The sequence below is a fragment of the Suricata suricatta genome, chromosome 1 (assembly GCF_006229205.1).
Source record: "Suricata suricatta isolate VVHF042 chromosome 1, meerkat_22Aug2017_6uvM2_HiC, whole genome shotgun sequence".
Lineage (NCBI taxonomy): Eukaryota > Metazoa > Chordata > Mammalia > Carnivora > Herpestidae > Suricata > Suricata suricatta.
The window spans coordinates 170,636,102-170,646,567 of NC_043700.1; positions in this window are offsets into that span (position 1 = coordinate 170,636,102).

Genomic DNA, 10,466 nt, shown 5'->3' on the forward strand with positions numbered 1-10,466 from the left:
TAAACTAGGTTTTTGGGGGCACCTGAGTGACGTAGGCAGTTAAGCATCTGACTTTGGCTCAGGTCATGATATCACAGTTGGTGGGTTGGAGCCCCACATCAGGCTGACAGCTAGCTCAGAGCCTGGAGCCTGTCTTCAGATTCTGTATCTCCCTGTCTCTCTGACCCTCCCCTGCACACAATGTCTCTCTCTCTTTCTCTCTCTCTCTGAAAAATAAATAAAACATTAAAATTTTTTTATAAAACAACCTAAGTTTTGGTTCCCTGTAAATATTCTTACAAATGCAAAGATTTCCATTATATAAATAAGTAGTAAATAAAGTGTTTTTCATCTATTTTAAAAGTGTTTATTTGAATTCAAAGAAGTAATTTTGAACAAAGAACACTGGTAATAAAAACTGTGGCTAGATGGATACTAATTGGCTGCTTCAAATGTGTAATTATCAAATGCACATTTCTTTTCTTTTTTTTAAGTTTTATTTAAGTAATCCCTACACCCAGCAGGGGGCTCATGCAACCCTGAAATCAAGAGTATAGTATGCTTTTCTGATGGACTCAGTCAAATGTCCCTCATTTTGTTTCTGAATGTAATTTAGCATGAAAATATGGGTCACGAACAAAAAAAAAATAAGTACAGTGTGGATTTTTCTCACAAGGTCCAAAATCTTTGATTCCGTGAATTGAAACAAATACACATTTTTATTAAAATGAGTTAATTTTAAGAAATAGTCTATTATTTTACAGTGGATGTCCCTTCATACTCCTTTCCTATTGGTTTTATGTCTATTTTATCATTTTTATATCATATTCCTCTTCGAAATTCCTAAGTCATAAAATAATCTACTAAATCAAGTAAATCTTATCAACTTACAGATGAAGAGTTTTCTCCAAGTTAAAAAAAATATATACAAGTAGTATTTCCTAGCATGACATCTATTTCTAGCTGTCCTGTTTAATGAACATTTAGTAAAACTTTATTTGATCTTATAATGTGCATTTTGTTATTATATGACTTCATTCTCTGAATTTGACTATTAATTATACAAATGAATGGTTAAAAAACTGTAAAAAACTAGAATTACTTATTCATTAAAAAACTAAATTTCATACACACACACACAAACACGCACACACACACACTCACACACACACACAGTAAAACCTTGGATTGTAAGTAACTTATTTTCCAAATGTTTCTCAAGATGAGCAACACTTCTAGTAAATTTTAACTTGATAAATGAGCAACATCTCAATACAAGTAGTACATGATACTGAATGTCACGTGACCACAACTGAGCCAATGGTTCTTCTCTCTCTCTCTCTCTCTAAGTCTCTCCCTCTCACTGTGGGATTGTGGGTGACTGTCTTCCATGCTAGGATGCTAGGACACAGGCCACAATGTTGGTAGAAATCAGAGATTTTTCAGAACATTGGGTGGTGCCCACAACTGGGCACTAGTGTATTTTTTCTGACTTCACAGCACCTATGGACAGTCCTTTGCTTTTTCATACAAAAGTAAGCTTAGAAATGCTTTACTTCATTCTAGGTCAGGCTACCTGAAGATATAGACTCTTTCCTCTGGTGTCTTATTGCCAGTTACATTAAGTACAGTATGACAAGAGTTTATTAATACTCTACTGTAGTCAACATCTGTGTGAGAGTATACAATGGCCCCCATCCAGAAAAATGTTGAAAAGAAAGGCAGTAAGAAGAAGGAGATGATTATGATGGAAGTTAAGAAAGAAATCATTGACAAGTATGAATGAAGTATGTGAGTGGCCACAATTACAAGATTTTCTAAGAAGTCTATGTCTGCACCTCATCTGCACAGGAGGAGGGGAAAAAAGGGAGGAATCCCTCACTTCAAATGAGATTTGGGAGATGTGTAAAATGTGGGAACTGAAAAATTCTGTAAGTAAGCACCACCCAAATAAGGTTGTAGCAGTGTGAGTGATGAATCTGTTTAAGAACAATGCAATGTCACATTTCTGTGAAATCCTCAAAAGGAGGCAAAAGTGTCATTGGGTAGGTTCCTTGTAAAGCATGAAAAGAAAAAGATATCATTGTGCCATTAGACAGCAGTCATTCCGTTAGTGAATATTTGATCCTCTTTTTTTCACAGTAGTTGTTTTACACAGTTGCTGTTAATAATACTGAATGGTGAATACAGAGTCACTGTCACTAAAGGGAAATATAGGGTTTGGCTCCTGAGAGCCTCTGACCACAATTTCATCAATTAATCAGACATTAGCATGTTGAATGTGGGTGGGTTTTTTTGTAATGCTTATTTATTTTTGAGAAAGAGTGAGAGAGAGCATGTGCATGTGAGCAGTGGAGGAGGAAGATGGAGGATCCAAATTGGGCTTTCTACTGACAGCAGAGAGCCCAACAGGGGGCTCCAAGTCACAAATCACAAGATCATGATCTGAGCTGAAGTCCGATACTTAACCAACTGATCCACCCAGACTCCCCTGAAGGTAGATTTCTGTTAAAGACATCTCACTTAATATGAATTTCTTACAACTGATTTATGCTAATTCCTGTATGCTAATTAATGTAGGGAGTAAGGAGACCTACAAGTATATATAATGGGAATCAACTATATTTTTAAGATCATTTTGAAATAGATACAATCAACATAAATCAGACCAATACCACATCCTAGAAAACATTGAAGCGAACTCTGATTCACAGTTCCTGGTAATAAAATTTCCTTAAAATGGTCTGGAGTTGCTTAACATAGTAATAACAAAAAAATAAAAAACGCACTGTTCTCACATGAGATAATACAATTTTCTGGATTATGTCAAGAGTGGGAAATCAAAGCACACACATAAAATCATGCAAGATGGCTGTCATTTCCACAGATGCCTTTAACAGTGATGAACATGTATAAAAATTAGAACAAAAAAGGATTTAAACTCATACTCCTAAATAGTAAACAAGATCATTTGGTTAAGGACTAATTGTCCATTATTGACATCATAAGCAATGATTCCTATTTGATCATGTGTTTTCTAACTCTAAAGTCCAGGTTACAGCAATAAGTTTGTTAGTAGCTGGAATCTGAGATTGAGGCAGGCTAGATATCAAAGTCCGATTTATAATGAGACTATTGTGTTATAAGTTTAAAAGGAGAGTATGCCAGTACTTAACTAAGTTGATTAATTGTCACAATGTTTCTTTAGTAAGTATAAAGTAACAGAATATCAGTTACTTTAAAAAATGTCCTATATTGTTGTAGGAATATAATTGGACACTTAATATATAACAATGAAAAATCACAATGAAGAGAATTTTAAAGAAAGAAAGTTTAAAATGATTTTAAAAGCCAAAAAAGTCTAATTAGAGTAATTCGTTTCACAGAAAATGAATATACTTCACTTTATTCCCCAGTGGTAATAAAACAAGGAAAACTATTATTAAATTTCTATCACATATGCATAAGAAAACAATTTCCATAAATACTGGAGAAGAACCCTTTAGTGTACCCAGGAAAACTTGTAAGTATGAAGCCAAGAGTCTCATTATTTCTAGCTACCTCCACTACTTCCTGTTTGGAATGCTGTTACTCTTATTCCTTAACTTGTTAATTCTTTCTGCAAATCAGGTATTAATTAATTTTTAGAGATATCCTGGCACTTTCATCGAACAAAACAAAACAAAATCAAAACTGGGTGGACCCCATAATTTTGTCACTAATCTCTTAAAATTTACATGTTGTTCATTCTATCTCTCTGTTACCGTAAATCACCGACCAAAATCTATTATTTATTAAGTTCTCATTTCACCTTTATTGTGAAGTCACCTTCATAGCCATATTTACTTGACCTCTGTTATGTATTTCCATACCAGATTTTACCTCCTTATTCTAGAACATGCTACTTTGTTTTGTATTTATTTGACTACATGTTTTTCTCCCTCTCTAAAATATATATTGTGGAGCATGAATTAAATCTCATCCTCCCCCTCCCAATTTAGAATGTTTATAATGACACTCAATGCATAGCGTTAAAATTCTGAAGACAGGCAATTCACAGAGAACTTGCCTCCAATTATTAATAAATTCTAAATTAAGGTCGAGGGGATGATAAGATGGTTTTTAAATAGAATATTCTATTCTCTTCTGATTTTACTTTTTTGTGATAATATTTAGTTTATTTTATCCATTGCTTCCTAAGAACCTCTACCTCTAAATATAGACCATAATGCAAATAGCTAGGTTGGTTCCTCTTGATTATTCAGGGGCTATAAGGACTCAATCAAGTGGAGAGCAGGATAATCACACAATCAATCTGGGTAAGAAAAGGGAGTGTAGGGAACAACCACACAATGCTTCTTTCTTCAAGTCATGCAAAATAGCTTTGAAATAAATCTGGAATTTGCTAATTATGGCTAGATCTTTTTAATTTAAGCTGTATGACTTAGCAACCAGAGTTCATTTTCAACCCCAGAGCTAAAAAAGTTCCATTGTTATATATTTTAAAGAGAACTTTATAGGCTTAAAGTTAAAATCATGATTGATGCAGTTTTGGCAAGTTTTCACGTTTAATTCTTCCAGGAGTTAACTCCATTATAATAATTCTCACTAGAATAGTTATGAAAACTGAAATACATTCTCCACAGTTCACAAGGTGGTACATTTGCAATCCCTGTCAAAATATTATTTTTGAGTATTGTTGTGAATAATTAATTTGACTTTAACAAGTAATATTCATGAAATATGCATTTATAAATAGCAGACCAGTTTCTATTATTTCCAACGCAAGCAATTCATAATGTAATTGAGTGAAGGTAAAATGATAATGCCTAATCTCATTTTCTTGCCAACATCCCAAAGCCCTTTGTCTATTCTGTTTTATACTCAGAACGTGAAGTAAAATAAAAAGAAAAGTTCCTCTTTGCAATCACACAGAAAAAGTGATGGGGAAAAAAATAAGTAATTTTAAAGAATTATGTTTACAGAATTGAGGGGGGTTCATGCAATGAGGAGCATTTCAGTTCCGGTTGTCCATACAGCCTGTCATGTATGAATCTCTCAGGCATAAAGGAGGTTGACCACATTCAGACATTTAAATCCTAACTCATCCTCCATAGCACCTCAATGTAGTGTGTCTTCTGTTTCCTAAGAAAAGCTTTCTCACATACTTCTCTTTTGTGATTGACACGCATCTTTCCAGGACTCAATGCCACTAACAAATGCTCATCTGTACCTGTGAGTTCCTGTTTAATCCTGGCTTCTGTTTGCTACAGACCTTGCCTTTTGACCTGGATTGGGCCTGCTCTGTACAGCACACACAATCTGAGGACCTCACCAAGAAATTCTTTATTTAAAAACTGATAAGTAATAGTTTTTAAAAAAAGTCCAAGAGGACTGAGGAGGGGCATACTACAACTGGGTACCTGAGCAGTGCTGGCAAAAAGTTCTTCAAGCGGAGACACCTGAAGCATGTATATGGCTCTGCCAAAAGGAAAAAAAGGCAGAAGGATGATTGCCGCTTTTTTGAATGATGATGTGAAATGTACCAACAGTATAAAGAGAATATGGAGTCAGTTACTGGTTTGGGGACAGCACATTTCCATGTCTTTTTAGTAGCAGATCTGAGAAAGAGCATTGACGAACACCAAACACAGTGTAGGACAATTCTCGCACTTTCTTCAGGAAGACTAGGTCAGAACAGATATCTTCAATCTGCATTACATGAATATATATATGTTTGCGTATACATCTACATAATAAGCTAACATAATGCAAGTTTTTAAAAATATATTGTAGTACTAAGAAAAACAAAGCAATTCTAATTACCAAAAAAAGTTTACAATGAAGTATTTTATTACATAGAAGAGAGAAAAACATAAATGAAAGAGTGAAAGAAATCTAGAAGGTAAAGTTAAAATGGATTAGATTGAGAGAAGTTAAAGTGACTCAATAGAAGAAGAAACAATCCTTGAGAATACTGATTAATGGAACAGAATACAAACATAAAGTGGTAAACTGCAATTAAGACAAAAAGGGCAAGCACATAAGATAGGGAAAGGCATGCTGGTTGAAAAAAATAATAATAATAAAAATAATTCATGCAAAATACAGGGTCACTAAATCAAAATAAAAATTAGACCAAAATACCAACTTATAGGACATTAATAAGGAAACAATGTTTAAATAAAAATAAAACATTTAAAAAACAAGTGCTAATTATTAAAAAGTTAAAAATAGGGAAACTCGAGGTACATTATATGAAAGAAGAAAAGAATGAAAGAGAGAGAGAACTGAACCCAAAACAATCAATAAAAAGTATATTCATGCAAAAAAGAATGCAATGATATTAAATTAGATTTTTTTAAAAGTCTATAAAGACTAATTAAATGAAACAACAGTTTGAACATCCTGATGGTATTTTTCTGACATATTATAAATGAATGAATAAAACTTAATTTGTATGGGGGGAAAAATGCAGCTTTATCAGTGTGTCCTCCACGGTCCTTAAGGACAGATAATCTTAATCATTTTGTTCAACTCCTTAAGGAAATGAAAGTTCTCTAAAATGTGAACTATTTCAGGTTACTGAAAAACAAGGTAATACTATGGAATTTATTTCATAAAGTGAATAAATCATTGATACATGATAATCTTTCCGTGAGCATTCTTAAAAGAGATAAAATATTTAAAAAGATAAAAAATATTTAAAAAAGTAATTTATCAAAATCAAAGAATCTTCTCCCTTGCTCACATGTAATTACAGAAATACAAAAGTAAAAGTAATAAGAATAGTTCCAATTGATCCCAAATATGTCTTTCAATATTTTAAATATTTGGTTCTGATTTTTAAAATTGATATCAGAAAATTAGAAATTTGGGAACAATTTCTTTAGTATCAAAAATACTATTATATCAAATAATTCAATATTTTATCTTCATGGTGAAACCACTTGTTACAAGATAATATAAAATTCAAGGATAGTTACCTTTTGTCATAACAATTATCTAGAAGTTCTAACTAGTGCAGATACATAAAATAAGAGGAAGAAATCTCACTGATATAAAAAAGAAAATATAGATACTGTTATGCCCAAGATTTCAATATCATCCCCAAAAACCAGAGACCGCTGGGGAGACCGAGTCACGCATGCAAAAGTAAAGGGCTTTATTATTATTATGGGCTCAGGCTCAGGCTCACAGGCTTCACCAGTGCAGTGGATCCGTGCTGAGAGCCCGGAACAAAGGTGGAGTAGGGCCTTTATGGGTTTGGGAAGGGGGGTTACAGGAAATTGTGACACAGGTACAGTGATCCAATCATTATCACATAACATCATTGGCAGTAACTTTAACCATACACATTGTCCAGAGTGTTCATTACTTTTGGCGGGACCCAATCACAACATTTAGAGTGTTAACCAATTACAGAGTGGACCCAGGACCCAGGACACTCATGTAGGGCGTAACTAGCCTTAAGCAATAAGTGATATCTATAGCTTCCACCTCTAGGCCTGCCCTTAGAAATGTTAAGGGTGTTTGCTGGCCTTTCCTGATTGGGTGTTACAAGGGTGGTCCCGCCTGCCTTGGTCAGTGTGTGCCCTTTTATTGTCTAATGATTCTGAGAAACCTAAGCCTAGGTTTCCAAGGTCAGAGGGGAAACTGGAAGCCTGTCATGGAGTCAGTTTGATTCACACCTGCATCCTTAGAATACTGATGACCATATTGTCATATCTATAGGAAATCTCAGAGAAATATCTTAGCACTTTAAAATTTAATAAAGTGACTGGGTGGGAGATAATACTATATACTTTCCTGTAGCTTTCTCAATAATCAATTATGAGACATGAAGAGTAGCAATTTAAACTTTTAAAATAACATAGGACACACAATGAACACTATGATGTATGAACTTTAAAAGGAAAAAAAGGGGCACCTGGGTGGCTCAGTCCGTTAAGCATCTGCCTTAGGCTCAGGTCATGATCTCCTACTCTTTGAGTTCCAGCCCTGACTCAGGCTCTGTTTTGACAGTCCAGAGCCTGGAGCCTGCTTCAGATTCTGTCTCCCTTGCTCTCTGCCCCTCCCCCACTCATGCCCATCTCTGTCTCTAAAAAATAAATAAAAGTTAAAAAAAATTTTAAAGAATAAAAAAACTACAATATTCCATGAGAATAATCCTGAATTGAAAAAAAAAAAAATAGGCATTAAATGCAATTTCTTTCCAAATTGAAATCTCAGATTTTTTGGTTTGTTTTCATGATTTGGATATTTGAATAGTATTTTTTCCCTCTTCACCGACTCTTCCTTCTTTTCCCTTTTCGCTTATATAATTATTATAAAGTTCAACTATAGGCATTGGCAATTAGCATCCAAAGAAAATGTAAAAAGTGACCAAAAAGAGAGAAAAGTAATGCATATTAGGCTTGCCTTTCTGAATTACAAAATAATCATACAGCTATAACTCATATAGCTAAAATATATTCATGAAAGAAAAAACACAAATCATTAGAAAACAGATAATAAGACAAATAGATACTTAAGGAATGAATACTTAATTCGAAAATGGCACTTTGAAAGCAATTAGAAGTGGACCTTGCAATTTAAGTGTGCTTCTAGTGCTTAGTAATCTTGCCCTCCCCTCTCGTCACAGTCCCCACCAGGTTGATTGTTTTGATGTAAATTTCAGCTTCACCACTTAAGGTGTAAATCTAAGTAAGTTACCGTAATTTCCTAAGCCACAATATTTTCATCTTCATAAAAAAGTGATTGAACCTACTTACTTACTATTTAAGTAACTTACACTTAAGAAGCTCTCAATATATTATACTAAATTACTAGGAGAAGCAGCAGTAATAGTACAATACAAGTAATAGAATGTAATAGAAGTAGTACTAATCGTAAAAGTGGCAGAAGAATTTCATGTTTCTATTACCTTTGCTTCACATTATTTATGAATATGTGATCATGAATTCATTATCTTCTTCTGTATCACAATTGAGTCAATGTCTGCAGGGTTTGAAGGATAATGTTTAGACCCCAAGACTGGTATGCTATTTTTTGTTGTTCTGTTGTTTAAGCATCACATAGGAGTAAGACTATAAATTAAATAACCCAATAAACACACTTTATACATTAAAAAATATTGAGATATCATACTGATTTGATCAAGTGCAAATTTTTCATTTTTCTTGAGCCTTTTTTTTTACAATAATTGAGGTGTGGAGTATTAATAGCTAATTAAATAATATATCCAATATTTTATCTGTTATAGAGTACTATCAACTGGAGAGGAATTTCTACTGCTTCTCCTAAATTCTGAGGTAATTTAAGTGACTTCTCTTAAGTTTGAAGGTAATTTTTAAAATGTTTTTTTAAATTTATTTTTGATACAGAGAGAGACAGAGCGTGAGAGGGGCAGGGGCAGAGAGAAAAGGAAACACAGAACCAGAAGCAGGCTCCAGGCTCTGAGCTGTCAGCATAGAGCTTGAAGCTGGTCTCAAACCCACAAACGTGAGATCTGACCTGAGCTGAAGTTGGAGGCTTAACCGACTGAGCCACTCAGGCGCCCCAAGTTTGAAGGTAATTTAAGGTGGTGGTAAAAACATAGGATGTGTGAGTTTGAGCAAGTTAATCTCCAAAACTCATTAAGAGTAGTAGTAAAATGAGGAGGAGTAAAATAGTACCTACTTCCTATTATTGTTATGAAAATTAAGCAGATAAGATGATCATAAAAGACAAATGTAATAAATAGTCTTTACTGTTTTTTGTTACAATCATTACTGTGGTGATTGTTGTAAGTTATATTACCATTATCAATGTAAATGTTAACCTGCTTACCAATTAACTAGGATAAAGCCATGTATTTATACGTTCACTTGATTATCAATTAAAAAAAGAAAAAACAATCCAAAGGTGAAAAGAATATCTCCCAACAAATGATGCTGGATAAACTGGATATTCATTTGGAAAGTAAATGATTCTCAACTTATATTTCACATCGGAAACAAAAATTGAGAATACCAAAGGTCATAAAGATGTGGAGCAACTGATACCTCACTGTTTTTGAGAATGTAAAATGTTATGACCACTTTAAAATGAGTTCTAGTACTTTTTAACAAAGGTAAACATTCACTTACCTTTGCCCTAAGAATTCCATTTCTATATATATGCTCACAAAAAATGAAAGTATGTCCATGCAACACCTAGTACATGGAAAATCTTAGAAACCTTACCCATAACAGCCAAAAACTGGAAACAGCCTAGGTTTTCCATTAGTAGACAAAAAGGCTAAAAAAAAAAAAAAAATCTATGATTTATTCACATAACAATTATTCATAAAACAAACAAACCACTGACAAACACAACTTAAGATGAACCCTGAAATAAATGAAATGAAAATGAATAAAGCCAGTCAAAATATTACATAATTTTAAGTTTCCACTTATATGAATTCTCAAAATAGAAAAATGAATTGATACTAGATTAAAAAAAAT